We start from the raw sequence: 16,701 nt of genomic DNA on the forward strand, positions 1-16,701 counted from the left end.
GATTTTCTCTTTGTATCCAAAGCACTTAGCACAGGAGCTTAATAAATACTTTTCCTTTCTGTTCCACTGGAGGACTAGGCATGGCATCAAGCTCTTAATCTAATGAAAGGTCCCTAAAGCAGAAATGCTCTCAACCTTTATTTACAGTTACAGGACCTGAACCTTCTGCAGAAAACACATCTGGCTTTTTGGATAGCTTCACCATTGCCACCTACGAGCCATACTGAACATCCAGCCGTTAGAGAAGTAAGCTCACCAACAAGAAGGCCCTGGAAGATATCCAGTCCACTGTCCTGAAACCACACTCATCATAACACACCCACACAGGGCTGGGCTTATAAAAAGAACAGCTCAGATGTCTAAGCAACTTCTGTACAGTAAATGAAAGGGGGCTAACCATAAACAGTGATCTCCCTGCTTGTTATTGCGCTCTCTCTTCTTCCTTGAGCTGTTGGGAGGCACCCATGAGGAAAGAAGTTGCTTTAAGTATTTTTTTTTTTGGCCTTCTGGGGCTGTGGGGATTTATAATAATGACAATCGCTGGCATCTCCATGGTGCTTTAAAGTTCGGAAAGCACTTTTCACTCACTAGTTCACTGGTCACTAGAGGTATTTTCCCAGGTATTATCATTCCCATTTTACATATGAGGAAACTAAGGTTCCATGGCCATAATTACTAAGGATCAGAGGTAGGATTTGAACTCAGCTCTTTCTGACCCCAGCTATACTGCAAACAGCAACATCCACTTAAGAGAGAAGCTGCAATAATATGGTGGGAAAAGCAATTTGTTTGATTTCAAAAGACATGGGCTGAAGTCAAGGCTCTTCCTCTTACAGGATCTTGAGCAAGCCACCAAGTTTATTTGATAAAATGGGGGGGGGGTCGAAAAAACACTTAAAATAAAATGGGGGGTTATCATGCTGATACTGCCTATTTTACAGAGTTATCACAAAGATCAAGTAAAATAGAGCATAAAACAGTGGAGTGACCTTAGGAATCAATACAATCCCATCACTTCAGAGATGAGAAAGCTGAGGCCTGGAAAGGCTAAGTAACTTGGGCTAGGAAAAAACCCCCAAGCCTCCTGACTCATAGTGCTGTACAAATACAAGCTATTAGAATTGTTATTGTGAATCTATGAAGAGACTTCCCAGGTGGTCTGTGCAGGAGGAGCCATTGATCCTAATTTGACCTTTTCAGCTAGAACTGACTCTCCAAATGATAATCTACTCTCAAGGCGCATCATCTTCACAAATAAAGGAGGACTTGACAAAAACATTACCAGGGTTCTAGGACATGTTACAAAAAATGGATAAACAACTGTCTAAGCAAAAAATGAAACTTATTAGATCACTGTTCAAATGAAAAGTATATACCACACTGAAAAGTAATAGGAAAAAGGCTAGGTTCAAACTATATATTCAGGTAGAAGAGGTTGCAGAAGGTAATGTCAGGAAAAGGAGCCTCAAGATTTCACTAGCTAAAGCTTTCTTACCCAGGGAGAATACTGTGAACTTCAGAATTTAACTCACAGATGATTTACCATTTAGAAACTCAAACAACTAATCTTCCCCAGACTTGGAATGTTCCCTTCACTCCAAGAGCAGCTCCATTTTCCCCCTCTACTTGAAGCATTGGTGGTTTTACAATTGTTTTTTAAAGCAACATTTCTGGTAGAAAGTTCTTTCCAGTGAGTACATGGAAAACCCCTCCAATACCTAATTCTTAGGCTTTGTCAATAAATGCCTGTGGATTCTGGAGGATGAAAACCCATCGATGCTGGAGAGAAAGGGGGGAAAGGAAGGAACAACAGATCTAGAATGACAGGGTCTCACCTCTGACTGGTTCCTCAGACAGTGGATACAACCTAGGCTTTGGGATTGGCAAGGAAACCAGCTCCAGTAATCCAAAGAGTTGATCCAGAAGCCAGCCACATGCTTCTCTGGCTTGAAAATGAGCAGTGCTATGGGGTTAAAAAAAAAAAGTATTGCTTTGATTAATTACTCTGAGAGATGGCTAATTACAGCTATTATTTTATCATCACTATTTTTACTTTCAAAGAGGAAGGAGAATGAAAAGCCGAGCAGTTTGCCATTTCATCCTTCCACTCCACTAAAAGACTTCAGGGTTCAGCACTTCTCTCAGATATACCCGTCCCCACAGCTCGGGCAACGGACCACAAGGCACGCAAGACCTTTTCAACTCAGAGCTTCTCCACGAAGCATCTTTCGGGGCTGGGGTGGAGGGATGGGTTCAGCTCTCTTGTCCCCTCTCAAATTCAGGCATCATAACATCAGCTCGAAGTAGTGCAAAATCCTGTGGTCAGAGGTACACAAGAGGTCACTGATTGAAACGCGTGACCACAATCTACAGGGAGAAGGGAAGAGGTAGGGTGAACGGTGCGGTGCCCATCCTGCCCTTGAACAATGCACAGGCTTCCATCACAGGGGATGCTGCGGCTTGTTCATACGTAGCCCTTTTGCCACAGAAGGGCAAAATCGAAGGATTCTTCCCGCTGCCTCTCGCAGCTTTCTCCCCCCTCCCTCACCCACCTCCCCTCCTTTAAGGGCTACTTACCCCCAAAGCCACGCCAGCCAGCTGTCGCACAGTCCTTCCTGGGTGAAGTCACTGCCCAACGTCGGCGCCGGGAAAATCAGTCGGCCTCGCATAACAAATCCATGGTCGCTTTCCCAGAGACTTTTGCAAACCCTTTCTGTAAGGAGTCCTTAGCCACACAGACACACACGCACGCACACACACACACACACACACACAAACCCGGTCTTCTCAAGGTAGTGGTTGAAACCCAGGCCACCCCAGCCCCTCTGCTAACTGTCCCCACCCCCTGAAGTCCAGCTCCTCCTTAAAGTGACAACGCACCCTCTCTGCAAAGAGCTCTCCACGCCAAACATTCTTTATATTGCAACAGAGGCAGCTAAAAATAGCCCTGCATGGAAATGGCGGGGGGAGATCAGCATTGCCCCTCCGCCTCCGAGGCGTTCTGCACCCCACTGGTCTGCAGGGAGGTACGAGCCAGAGAGCAGGGATGCAGGAGCAAGCCCTCGGGTCCAGCAGGGAGGCTGGGGGAAGGACGCTGACCTACAGCTGGTTTCGTTCTCTCAGCTCCCGCCCCCCTGCTTTTCTTCTCACAAATAGCCCAATCCGGCCATAGGAGCTCCAGTGAGTTGGCTTTAAGGTGGACTAAGAGTGGGAAACTTGTCGGGAGGACCTTAAGGGAAGCTTGTGTCTGAGAACCTTTCATTCTCTCGGTGCCCCCCACCCCCCAGGGCTTAGAAGGAGAAAGTGAACCGGTCAGAACTTGAAGCACACAGATTTTCCAAATCAAAGACAAATATTAACATAATCTAATAAAGACTCCATGTCAGTGCTGCAAATTTAAGTTGCATGCCCTCGGGTTTTTTTTTTTCTCCAGAAGTTACTTTTTCCAGATTTAGTTATGCACTTATTATTTGCAAATACTGTAAACAGTGGCATCTTGCACAGTTGTTGTTCAGCCATTTCCGATTCATGACCCCATTTGGGGTTTTCTTGGCAAAGATACCACTGGAGTGGTTTGCCGTTTCCTTCTCCAGCTCATTTGACAGATGAGGAAACTGAGACAAGATTAAGTGTCTTGTCCAGGGTCACACAGTTGGTAAGTGTCTGACGCCAGATTTGAACTCAGAGAGGAGTCCTTATGACTCCAAGGTTTGGTCCTTCACCCACTGCGCCACCTAGGGGCACGAAGCAAGCGCTTAACGAATAATCATTTAATGGAATCGATAATGAATACATAACAAAAAAACTATCCTGTCAAATTATAACTCCACATTTCCCCTTCTTTGCACATTGCTTTGTACTTATAGAAAACACGTCTAATGTGCCGTATGCCTCCAATGCTGGATCTATTGCTATGAACACCAGTTACTTGGAGAAGTTCTATGAACCATTTTTATAAAAAATTCTATTTAAGCCTTTTTTTTCTTTTAGGTTGGATCTGTTTCTTTCAGACCTATGACTCTAAAAGTTAATCTGGTTGGCCCCTTTATTTCTTTAGCATTATTCTTTTCAAGGGCTATCCAAATGCACATTGAAAAATGTAATCTGGTTGGCATCCAGGGATCTTGTTGCTAGTGATGACTTACTTTTGCTTTTATTTGTTCAACCCTGCAAATCATCTACCTACCAATTAGTCATTTCACTTTTCCCATTTCTTTTCACCAGTTAGTACCTTTACTTACCAGGTTATAAATTCTTTCAATGTTGGGCTCCATTCAAAGTCCCACAAACTATGTTTAAGTTACTGTAGGTCCCAGATCCTGGGGTAAAAAAAAAATAATAATAAAAAAAATACTATGTCCTCTGACTTCGAGCAAGTGCAGGAATGGGGGCAGCACAAATACCTCATAAACAAGAATTAGTATCACATATGGTACATTGTGATAGAATAAAGGATATATTCCCCCAAAGTACTCTAAGAGCATTTTTAGAGAAGGTCCCACAGTGAAGGTGATACCTGAATTGAACCTTTAAAGAAAGAAGGATTGTGAAAGGGGAAGATAGGGAGTATGCTCCAGCCATGGAAGATAGAATACAGGAATGTACATAGGTAAGGGACAGCATGGGACAGCTATAGTCAAAATGTGGCTGAAACTTAAAGTATGTCAAAGGGAGTAACGTCAAGTAAGGATGAAGAAGTAGGTTGAAGCCCAATTTGTGGAAGCATTTTTTATTAGTTAATTCATTTATTTTTAGTTTTCAACAGTCACTTCCATAAGTTTTAAATTTTCTTCTCCATCCTCCCCACGACGGCATGCAATCTGATATAGGCTCTACATATACATTCCTATTAAACATATTTTTACATTCATCATGTTGTATAGAAGAATTATAATGAATGGGAGAAACCATGAGAAAGAAAAAAAAAACAAAAAAAAGAAAACAGTCTGCTTTGCATTCAGACTTCATAGTTCTCTGGTTATGGAAGGCATTTTCCATCAGGAGTCCTTTGGAATTGTTTTAGGTCTTGCATTGCTGAGAAGGGCTAAGTCTTTCAAAGTCAGTCATCAAACACTGGCTATTACTGTGTACAATGTTCTCCTGGTTCTGCTCACTTCACTCAGCATCAGTTCATATAAGTCTTTCTAGTTTGTGGAAAGTTTTAAATGCCAATGAATAAGACAGTGCATCTATTTGCTCCTGGCATTATCTCTACTTATCCTCTATACCTGGAATACTCTCCCCCCCCCCACTCTAATCACTGACTTCCCTGGCTTCCTTTAACTCCCAACTTAAAGCCCATTTTTTGCATGTAGCCTTTTCTAACCCTTCTTAATTCTAGAACCTTTCAAAAATAATTTGTTAATTATTTCCTATTTATCTTGTATATGGCTCACTTTGTATATATTTATTTGCATGCTCCCTCCCATTAGACTGTAAAATTGTTGAGAACAGAGGGTGTCTTTTGTGTCTTTCTGTATCCCCAATATTTAGCATGAAGACCAGCACATCTTAGGTACTTAATAAATGTTGATTGATTGATTGATTGATTGCCAAGTTGACGGTTTTTGTTTTATCCTTGAGTCTGTAGACCAACTAAAGGTTTTTGAGCAAAGGAATCAGACCAATTCCTTACTAAGTTTATTTTGGTAGCTGAGTAATGGATGGTTTTTCTGAGTATGTGCATTTATTACACTACAATTCTACACAGTAAGCCTAGCCAGGAGGAATGGGAAGCCCTCAAGAATTAAATTCTGGAGGCACAAAGAGAAATGCTTTTTTTATGAGGGAGAAATGGAGTTGTCTAAAGAGATGAGAATGATCAGGTAACTCATTAACAAACTTAGATTTTAAAAAGACATATGTAGAAGATGAAGCAAGGCCAAAGAACAGAGAACAAATACAAAACTGGAATAGTCCTGTAAAAATAGTGCCAGGAGTGCTAAAGCTCCGAATGAGCTGATGCTTGATGCTGGCAAGGGAAACTAAGGACAAGAAAGTGGGGTGGGAGGGTGGGGTGGGAGTGGAAAGCTATATTAGGGAAAGGAGGAAGATCAAAAAAGGAATAGAACTGTTGCTGGGGGGTGGGGGTGGATATTATGACTATAGCTGATAAGAGAGAGAAGACAGAGTCTCTCAATTCCTATTTTGCTTGTTTTGTTTGCCAAGAAGAACGATTGTTGGAATGGAAAGGACAATACAAAAATAACCAGTGAGGAGGTAACATTCAAGAAAAGTTAACAGATAGTAACAGAGGATTTGTCTGTTCTTGATGAATTCAAGTCATCTGGCCCACATGAATGACATCGTCAGGTGAGGAAAGAGCTTGCAGCTAGAATTGTTGAGCCAAGGTTCGTGACTGAAAGATGGGAGAGGTGCTGTGTGTTGTTTCAGTCATGTCCCACTCTTCACGACTCTTAGAGTTTTCTTGGAAGAGATATAGGAGTGGTTTGCTGTTTGCTTCTCCAGCTCATTTTACAGATAAGGAAACTGAAGCAAACAGGGCTAAGTGACTTGCCCAGGGTCACACAGCTGGTAAGTGTCTGAGGTTAGATTTGAACTCAGGAAGATGAGTCTTCCTGACTCCAGGCCTGATATTTTATTCACTTTGCCACCCAGGGTAACTGTTGTCTTGATTCTCCAAAAAAAAATCTAAAGGATAACGTCTAAAACTGTAGGTCGAGACTGGCTTTAATTCCTGGCAATTATGTTAAGAAGGAGGCTTTTCCTAACCCCTTTCCTCTGAGATTACCTTCCATTTACACTACATTTATCTTGTATGTATAGGCAGCTGGGTGATGAAGTGGCCCAATGCCTGGCACATAGTAAATACTTAACAAATGCTTTTTAACTGACCGAATGACTAGAAAGGGAAAGGACAATAAGCAAATAACTTGCATGACTTCCGGACCAGGTCATGCCAGATTAAATTTATTTTCTTTTTTGACAATGTTACTATACATACCCTTGCTGTAGATAGTTATCCTTGATTTTATCAAAATTTTAACTTTTGATAGAGTATCTTGTGCTATTCTTTTGTGAAGAACGCAGAGATATGAGGTAGATAGTACAGTTACATGGGATTTGGAGTTGGTTGAATGGTTGGACCCAAAAAATTTGGCATCAACTTGGAAGGTTGTCACCAATGGAATGTCTTAGGGATCTGTACTTGCTTGTGCTGTTTAAGAGCTTTATCAATGACATGGCTAAAGGCAGAGATGGTATGATGAAACAGAGCTAGGAAGGGATGGATAACACACTGGATGACAGAATTATGAATCAAAATAGCCTTGCCATGGTAGGACATTAGGCTGAATCATATAAGATAAAATTTAATAGGTGTAAATGTGGAGTTTTACTCTTGAGTTTAAAAAAAAATCAACTTCACTTTTTTTTTAAGAGTGGAAGGTAGGGCAATTGGGGTTGAGTGACTTGACCAAGGTCACAAGGCTAGTTTTGTGTTAAGTGTCTGAGGTCGGATTTGAACTCAGGTCCTCCTGACTCCAGTGCTGGTGCTCTATTCATTGTGCCACCTAGATGCCCCAATTTTACTTTGTTTAAATGAAACTGTACAAACCTCTGCATAAACAAAATGAATGCACCTAGAATAAAAGGGGAAATAGTCAAATGGGGAAAAAAAAATCTTAGTGTCAAATTTCCTGATAAGGGTTTGGTATCTAAAATGTACAAACAATTTATATGTGTGTGTATATACATACATATAGATATAAAATTATGCTGTAAAAATGACATCAATAAAATCTTTAAAATTTTTAATAGTATTTTATTTTTCCCAATTATATGTCAAAACAATTTTTAGCATTCATTTTTTACAAGATTTTGAGTTCCAAGTTTTCTCCCTCCTTCCTTCCCTCTCCTCCCCTCTTCCTAAAATGGTACGCAATTTGTTGTAATAATGTAAATAGTGTAAAACATTTCCATATTAGTCACAGTTACGAAAGAAGAAACAGATCAAAAGGGGGAAAAACCGACCCCACAAAGTAAGTGAAAAAAATTACACTTCAATCTGCATTCGGACTCCATCAGTTCTTTATCTGGCTGTGGAAAACATTGTCCTTTGTGAGTCCTTTGTACTTGTCTTGGATCATTGTGCTGCTGAGAAGAGCTAAATCATTCATAGTTGATCATCACGCAATGTTGCTGATACTATGTGCAATGTTTTCCTGGTTCTACTCATTTCACTTTGTGTCAGTTCATACAAATCTTTCAGATTTTTCTGAAATTTGCCTGCTCATCATTTCTTATTGCACAATCCATTACATTCATATATCACAGCTTGTTCAGCCAGTCCCCAGTTTATGGGCATCCCCTCAGTTTCCAATATTTTTTCCACTACAAAAAGGGCTGCTATAAATAGTTTTGCACAAGCAGGTCTTTTCCCCTTTTTTATGATCTCTTTGGGATACAGACTTAGTAGTGGTTTTCTATTGCTGGATCAAAGGGTACGCACAGTTTTATAGCCCTTTGGGCATAGTTCCAAATTGCTCTCCGAAATGGTTGGATCTATTCACAACTCCACCCATAGTACTTTAGTATCCCAATTTTCCCTCATCCTCTCTAACATTTATCATTTTTTTTTGTCATATTAGTCAATCTGATAGGTGTGAGGTGGTACCTCAGAGTTGTTTTAATTTGCATTTCTCTAACCAAAAGTAGTTTTTTTAAAGAAATAAATTGTGTGTGTGTGTGTGTGTGTGTGTGTGTGTGTGTGTGTGTGATAGGAGAGGAATAGTTACAGAATAGTTTGAAAAATCTGTGGTCAACAGCATGATATGGCAGACAACTTTGAGTGAGTCAAAAAGAAGCAAAATTAGTCCATGATTTAAGGAAAAAACTTCCTAAAAATTGGGTAGGGGGGGGTAGAAGGTTTCAGTTGTTTTCAGTCATGTCTGACACTTTGAAAATCCATTTGGGGTTTTCTTGGCAAAGATACTGGAGTGATTTGCATTTCTTTCTCTAGTTCATTTTAAAGATGAGGAAATTGAGGCACATATGGTTAAGTGACTTGCCCAGAGTCACACAGCTAGTGTCTGAGACCAAATTTGAACTCAGAAACACTCATCTTCCTGACTTTGAGCCCAGCCACTACAATATCTAGCTGCCTAAAAATTAGCACTGTCCAAAAAAGAAGGTAGTGGATTTCTCCACTTTGGAGGCCTTTGAGCAAATGCTAAATGAGTACCTATATGTTATGTTATAGAGGGAATCCTTTTGCTAGTATGGGTTGGACTAGGTAGATGCTGAATTTTTCAACTCGGAAATTCGGGGAATTTTAGGCAAGTCCTATATTACTTCCCTCATACTCCTTCAACTGTACCCAAGAGTATCTCCCAAGCTTTCAGAGTTCTCAATGTTACCATATACTCAGAAACTTTTTTTGTATTTGGTGAAACCTTCACAGTTTATGTAGAGCATCAAAAGCCTACTCCTACTGGCTACTCTGATGGTGGAAGATTCCCCTTTTTAATGAAACAAAGAAGGCTTCTTCTGTGTATCAAGTTGAATTAAATAGCCAAGTCCTCCCAGGCCATATGGATTCCCCCAAAGAAGACTGGATGATAATGGAGACCTGCATTTCATCTTGAGAGTGAACCTGAGAGCAATGACTTTGGCCCTCAACATCAATGGGGAAAAAATCCTATATTACCCCCGAGCTCTAGAAACTCCTGCTTATTATGAGTGAAAAAAAAGTAGTTATGAAACATATGTAACTAATGAAATATGACCAAATTGGGTTCTGGGTTTTGTTTTTTTTTTAATCACCCTTGAAAAACCATAAAAACTTTTTTTGGATACTCTTCAGTCTCCCATACCAACAGTCCCTATTGTTTCATTAAAGCCACAGAAAACTATCCCAGGTATCATTTAAAAATCTCTTAGAAAAATTCCTCTTCCCTGAACTATGGCTTCTTCCAACCCCAAGATTTACAACCAGCTGTAGATATTTATCATCACCTGTAAGCTTTTAGTGTCTGGCTCTCTTTGACTTGGTTCTCGCCCAGATCAGAAGACTATAAAGACACCTGAGCATAAGCCAGTGAGATACTTGAATAAAGTGTGTACTTTAAGTCTTACGTAGTTACTCCTCTTTTGGGTTTCTTTGGTCTCTTTGCATTCCTGGCTGTCAGCCCTGACATCTGGACCTTAGTTTTGGCAGAATATTTTGTTGGTGCCCCCAAAAGCCCACATGGGGTTCATTGAAAAAGTCCTCACGTGCTTCCTCAACTACTTGGGCTCTCCTGGTTGCCAACCATGTCCGTGGACTGTGGCTACGCCGTCTCATTCTTCTCTGGTACTTAAGGACTTGTGCTTTTTGTGACTTATTTAGACTCTTATTCAGTGCTCCCCAATCTTTTTTGTTCATGTGGCTCATGCTATTCCCTTTGCGTTGTTCCCTTCTAGATCTACGTGGAAACATGTATTTCATAGAGAAGACAGGTAAATCTCATTCTAATTCTTTGTACTAAGCTTATGTTTACCTAGGCCCCCCCTCCCCTGAAGAGAAACAACTGATGTGGGAAAAATGGGAACCACTTGACCCAGATCTGCCTAGAACAGGAGAAGGCACAGGGGAAATATTTGGTGACAGTATGGATCTAGCTCCATTTTATCACAGACTCATTGATATAAGTTCATATCTCATTTTTTTGGCTTTTTCTTTGGAGGGGCAATTGGGGTTAAGTGACTTGCTCAAGGTCACATGGCTAGTAAGTGTTAAGTGTCTGTGGCCAAATTTGAACTCGGGTCCTCCTGACTAGTGCCAGTGCTCTGTTTACTGTGCCACCTAGCCGCCCCCATATCTCATTTTAAGGATAAACTTTCAAGTAGAAGAATCAGGAGAAATATAAGAACGCAAACATAAAAAAACTTGTCATAAGGGGTTTAATGAGGTTAAAGTTTTTACTGTCATATATGGGGAAATGATATTTGTAACTCTTAAGAATGTTATTATTAGGATGGTTGGAAAGAGCATGCATATATAGAAAGCTTGGGTTTGAATTGAGTATAATAGGATGCTCCTAAAATACAAAATTAGATAGAGAGAGGTAAAATTGAGCAATTATCTCATACAAAAAAGGCATGAGTAGAAGACCCTCTACAGTGGAGGGAGGATGGGGTGGAGGATGGGCATAGAGGGAACTGGGTTAAAGAGGGAATACTATATACATCTAGATGGATATAAAAGTCTCCTTACAGAGAAAATAGGATGGCAAGAAGATAGGATAAGGTAGGGACTCTTAGAAGGGTGTGCAGACTAGGGAGGCAGGGGTCAGAAGTAAAAGACTTCTGAGGAGGGATAAGGTAAAAAGATAAGGATAAACAGTGGTAGAAAATATGATGGGGGGGGAAATACACAACTAGTAATTATGACTGAGTATGAATAGCATGAGCTCATCCATAAAATGCAAACAGTAGAATGAATCAAGAGCCAGAATCCAATAGTACATTCACAGGAAATTCATTTTAAGATGAGACACACATAAAGTGAAAATAAAGGGCTGGAGAAGAATCTATTATGCTTCACCTGATATATAAAAAAAGTATAGGTAGTATTCATGATCTCAGACAAAATTAAATCTAAAATAGATTTAACTAAAAGATAAGTAGGGAAACTACATTATGTTGAAAAGTACCATAGATAATGAAGTAATATACTAAACTACATCTGCATGATATGCTATAGTACCCAAATTTATAAGGAAAAGGAAATACAGGTAGAAGTAGATAGCAAAACTGTAATAGTGGGGGGTGGGGGTGGCGTTTCAACTTTCCCCTCTCTGAATTAGGTAAATCTGGTAAAGAAAAAAACGAAGTCAGACAAATAGAATCTTACATAAGCTAGATATGATAGACATTTGGAGAGAACTGAATGAGAACAGAGAGGAATAAATCTTTTTCTCAGTGGTACATGACAACTTTACAAAAATTGGCCACGTACCAAGCGCATAAAACCTTCTATTCAGATGCAGAAAAGCAGAAATATTAACTGTATTTTTTCAGATCACCAATTAGGAGCAGTAGGACCATACTCATTGTCCTCCCCTGCTTCCCCCAAAAGGTATATGGGTGGTGGATCTGGAGTCTTAAGGACCAGCTTCTGGGACTGAATAGAGACCCGGTCACAGATTTGGGTTCCTGAGTGGAGACAGTGGGATTTCCTTGGGGATGCCGTAGTACTCCAAGAGAAAAAACATTGTTTTTCCTGTACACCTTCAAACCCTTAAAATTTCTTGCTCTTTTAATAAGCCCCAATCGGATCAGTCTGGGATGGAGAATAAGGGCATCTCTGCCTAGGGAACCCTCTCTGTGATCCATGCAAACTGCTTGCCTGAGGAACATCCGTGTAAAGGTCCCTCCAGTAGCTTGACTCCTTTCAGAAGGAAGGGAGAAACCCAGATCCTATTTTGGACAGATTTCATTAATCTGCATGTCTTGTGCAGAACTCCCTTCTGGGTGGCTTTTGTTCCAGAGACAAAATATCTGACTAGCAGCAAGAATACCTTTTGTAGAGAAAGGGACCTGTCCCGATGAACTAAGACTCGGTTCAAACAGGAGATTAAATTGTTAGGTAAGAATAGTATAGGAGTAGGGTTGTCTATGTGGAAACATTCCTGGAGTGATACAGCATAATTGACTTCCTGTAAAGGGATCAAGGCTGAGCCTCTTCCCCATGATATGATTGAATGAGGAAGAGTCTTGAGAAAACCCCAGACCATATAGATGAGCCCTTGCCCTATCAACCAGCCTGCTAGAGCCCCTAGGGACACAGGTAAGTCTGAGGTACTGAAGACTTGGCCCCCCTATCTAATTTATGGTGATTATTTTCTGGTCCTACAGGAACTAAGTTTGACACAAACAGGGAAAATTCCCTTTTAGCCACCTCAGACGGATATGCTGGAGATAAAAGCCTTCAGTATAATCTGTCTTCAAGCTATGTTGGAAAACTTTCCCTTAAAGGCAGCCAACCAGAGTATAGATTCGTTTGCCTAGGGCCCTATGTTTCTCTGTACCTTCAAACATTATCCTCTTGATTTTAATCCTGATAGAAACTGGTTGCCCTGATCCCATTTTGTCTGACTCCACCTATGTCAGCTTCATGATTTCAACTATGCCTCATAGCTGTTGCTTGACCTGGTCATGCCTATTAAATAAGTCTGGATTGGCAACATTTACTAATCTGAGATCATCTTGCTTCTCAGTTTCTTATTGGTAAATTACAGTGAACAGCTCTAACTTTAAATATTCCAGACCCATGCTTCTCTCTCATCCTTGGCACCTGGACTCTATCCATAAACTCATTGCTGTCTGGAACCAATGAATTCTACTATTCTTGGTCACTAAAGTTGTAGTTTGCATTACTCTTTTGTCCTTGGAACCCTCATTAGCAATCCTTCAGATATTCTCAAGAAAAGGGAACCTCAGCGACTTGTTACCCAACAAAGAACTATCTCCAAACGCCTGGAGAAAAAAATATTGGATTTTCTTTTATCAAAGTGGCTCATACATTTCTGCCATGGTACCTGTATGAAAGTCTAGAGGCCTACAACTATGAGCACAAATCTTGGGAATGTGGAACTTTCCTTGTTCAGAACTAGAAAGACTCAATCATTTGGAGGATAGATTTATCTCTATTTCTTTAGTCATTATGCCCAGCCCTTCCTAAAAAGGGAAGCTTGATCCCATTTCTATTGCTTGCCCTTGACTAAATAAACTAAAATTGCTGCCTGTTTATTGAAGTAACCACAAGTTGCCTGACTCATCAAACCCACCATTTTAGGAAGTACAACTTTGGTCAGGGTGAAGGCAAAGACAATGAAAAACAGTTATAATATCAGGGCTAGTGTCCCCTTGCCCCGTTATAACTTGGGTCCTGAAGTTTCTTAAGTGATTTTAATGATAGTTGATTTACATGACTTTTTGTTTCTCTTCAGATGCAGGACAGCATACCCAGCTTAGTATAAGGGGTGTTCAGGGTGGACTGGCACCTCTGGTGAGAGGACTTGCTGAGCCCTTTACTGGCTGCTCATCCATTTATGGTATCTACCTGTGACCCAATTCTCACCTGTGGCTTCAAGAAATTGTAGTATATGCAGCAACCACACCAGGTTGAGAGTGGCCGACAGACTTCAAATCTATTGGTGAGTTATGGGAGATGCCTACCCAAGCATGTGAAGACTTCTCTTGGCCAAGTAGAAAATATGAATGGACAAGAATAGTTTGTTCCAAGGACCATGAAGGCAGCTAAAGCAAATCCCATGGAGCACTTAGAGCTTGGTAAGACATCAGAGATGCTTGAATTTGGTCTTGCCACTGGAATTCGATGTCTCTGGAAGAGAGTGTGAGGCTGATGTCAATAACATCAGTCATTATCCATTATTTCATCTATCACCTCAATGTCTGGATGTCATTGGTCTTGTAAAATTAAGGATAAACAACATCATTTATTGTCAATATAAATAGTACATTCATAGCCAGAAACAGATTAAATTTCAGAGAATTTTTCTCCAGATTCTGTAGACCCTCTTAAAGCAACTGCCCTTGCAGAATAGGGACTGCCAAAAAAAGATTCAAGGCTTTACATTATTTTATCAAACTTTTATCCAAAGATTAATATAATCAACCCTATCGTCAATCAGGAGGCCTAAGATCCCAAATCTGCCTTCAGTTCTGCTGCTATCCTTGTCTACCAAAACTCAATGTGTAATTTTTTTGTGTGGTGTAGAAAAGTAATTAGACTATATAATGGAAATCCACTTACCCCAGCATCAGGGACCTAAGTACATACAAATTCTACAAGGCTGCAATAGGATATAAGCAATTACTCATTTTAGAAGTTATGTTTAAGGAGTGTGTGGGTAGGTAGGAAGATGTGGTATATGTTCTCAAGGTTTCTTATTCGGGTTGAAATGTACCATTAATCTTGAGTGTTCTAATCTGTGAAATCCCCATGCTTTAGCTAGGCTCTATTCTTTTCTGTTGTGAATATTTCCCCATTCTCCACCCCTGGAGAATATAGCTTGTTGGTGCTATTGGAACATATTCATGTTGTTTGTGAAGAAGTTTTAGGTGCCATCCTTAAACCAAGCTCTAATGAGAAAAGCAAATGAAATTCCATGGTACAACATCTAAGATGCTCTCTGAATTTACAGAAGGGACAATGGGACTTTCTGTCACTGAAAGTGCAACTATAATGCTTCCTTCAGGTCAACCTTGTTCTAACTATGGTTTTTACCCCACCTGTATTCTATTACCAAGTCCCTTCCTGGAACCCCTAAACATACCTTTTATTCATGTATTTGATTCCAAAGGCAGCTTTCCCAGTTGGGAATGTAAGCCCCAGCAGATTAGTAAAATGAAAAGGTCTGCATTCTAATCTCCTGGTTGTCTTTTCTCCTTCATTAACATATATCTCATACTGTTTTCAACTTTCTAGTTCTTCTAGCCTCCTCAGGCTCCTGCAATACAGACTAAGTGAAGAATCAAAGAGGACATTCACCAGATGAAAAGCAAGACAATATTTTTCTCATCATTAGGGAAAAATATGAAGAAGCTACAGCAGCATCCTTTGAGATGCTAAAGACCCAGTCTAGCCCTGCCTCTGCCCACTTGCTGGGTGGCTTTGAACTTTCTTTTCATTAAAAAAATTATTTTTAACTTATGGAATAAAATTCCATGACATAGTACAATAAGACAATTGTACGTGAAATTGAAAAAAAAAATTCCAAAATAGGTTTTTTTCTTAGACTGCTGGGTTTCCCTGCTCCAACTCCTTTGCTAGAAACTTGCCTACCCTCTACTGCCACCTTGTGCCCAAGATGTCTTTTATAGGACAGGAATGGAACTCATTTAAACCCCAAAGCAGTTACATTAGTCAAAGAACTGACAGGGATGAAATAGAGAATGTTAAAAAAACATATTTTGTGATATTTCCCTTCATGAATAGCCACAGTGAATGGTATTCAAAGTCATTATTATTGTCAATTTCATTTTATAATATTTGGTAGGTGATGGATGTTTGAGCAGTTGTAACTGAGCAGTCTGATATCAGAGTGAATCATTAAGGTGACAGAATATTTGGGGTATTTTAATTTTTTCCTTCTTATTAACTCAAACCTTTCAACATACAAAGAACAAAAAAATTATACATGGATATCATGAACTCATTAAGAGTGTTTAAAGCATATATTAAATTTACTGTGGTAGTAACAAAATTGAACAATGTCTTAATTTATCTTGCTTCACTCTACTTTCTATGAGAGGAATTCTGGGAGGGGGGAGATGACTAGAGCTAGGTGACACAGGACAGAAGGGTCAAATACCAAGCCTGTTGGAAACACTCTCAGCTGACCTAACCAGATTAAAATGTAATAGAAGATATTTAACAAAATAAATAAAAACTTAAAAACAGTGTTTATATGTTGTTTTGTAAGTCAATATTCAGTCCACAGGGATCCTTTGGTTATTATTTGAGTTTGATACAACTGATGTGGGGGACTTGGAGTCAGTAAGATCTGAGTTCAAATCCTGTCTCAGACGCTTACTTGTTCTATATGCAGGAAAAGTGACAACATCTCTTAGCTTCAGTTTCATCGTATGTAAAATTGGGATAATAGTACTAAACTTCTAAGTTGTCAGGAGTAAATGAGATGACATGTAAAGTACCTTGCAAACTTGAAAGCA

General features: G+C 39.9%; 1 protein-coding gene across 1 annotated transcript in view; it reads right to left on the minus strand.

Moving 5' to 3' along the window:
- The window catches only part of MRAS (muscle RAS oncogene homolog), a 117,092-nt gene extending 113,962 nt beyond the window's left edge, over positions 1-3,130 (minus strand). Inside the window, exons 1-2 of the mRNA XM_069063892.1 lie at positions 2,578-3,130; positions 1,836-1,963 (exon numbers count right to left, since the gene is read on the minus strand). The gene's annotated coding sequence lies outside the window, so the exon portion shown is untranslated. The remainder of the gene's footprint in view (positions 1-1,835; positions 1,964-2,577) is intronic.
- Positions 3,131-16,701: the final 13,571 nt, after the last annotated feature.

The sequence above is a fragment of the Petaurus breviceps genome, unplaced genomic scaffold (assembly GCF_028583685.1).
Source record: "Petaurus breviceps papuanus isolate PSGF00001 unplaced genomic scaffold, PetGlider_PUasm1.0 90604, whole genome shotgun sequence".
Taxonomy (NCBI): domain Eukaryota; kingdom Metazoa; phylum Chordata; class Mammalia; order Diprotodontia; family Petauridae; genus Petaurus; species Petaurus breviceps.